Source organism: Lupinus angustifolius, chromosome LG01 (assembly GCF_001865875.1).
Source record: "Lupinus angustifolius cultivar Tanjil chromosome LG01, LupAngTanjil_v1.0, whole genome shotgun sequence".
NCBI classification, from domain to species: domain Eukaryota; kingdom Viridiplantae; phylum Streptophyta; class Magnoliopsida; order Fabales; family Fabaceae; genus Lupinus; species Lupinus angustifolius.
Genome location: NC_032009.1, coordinates 26,353,725 through 26,354,062, shown reverse-complemented (window position 1 = coordinate 26,354,062; position 338 = coordinate 26,353,725).

Here is a 338-nt window from a genome sequence, read left to right as displayed (position 1 = left end):
TCTCCTTGTCTACCTCTTCCATCTTCTTACTTTGAATGGGTCTTGGAGGAAATGGAAGATGGTTGTGCAGCACTTGTGGAAGGTTCACTATCAAGAATTTGTTCACTAGTGTTCTCAGTCTCTTTTAAAACCGGTTGCTTCATTTTTGATGCAGTTAGATCAACTTCAATCTGTTTGCCTGACCTTAAAGTGATGGCACTCACTATGAGAGTGCAATGTGTTTAATGAAGTAGCCATCTGTCCTATTTGGATGGTCAAATTCTGAATGGAGGACTCTTGTCTCTGAATGGAAGCTCTGGTCTCTTGCTGGAATTTTGCATATTCTGCAATGTCATTTG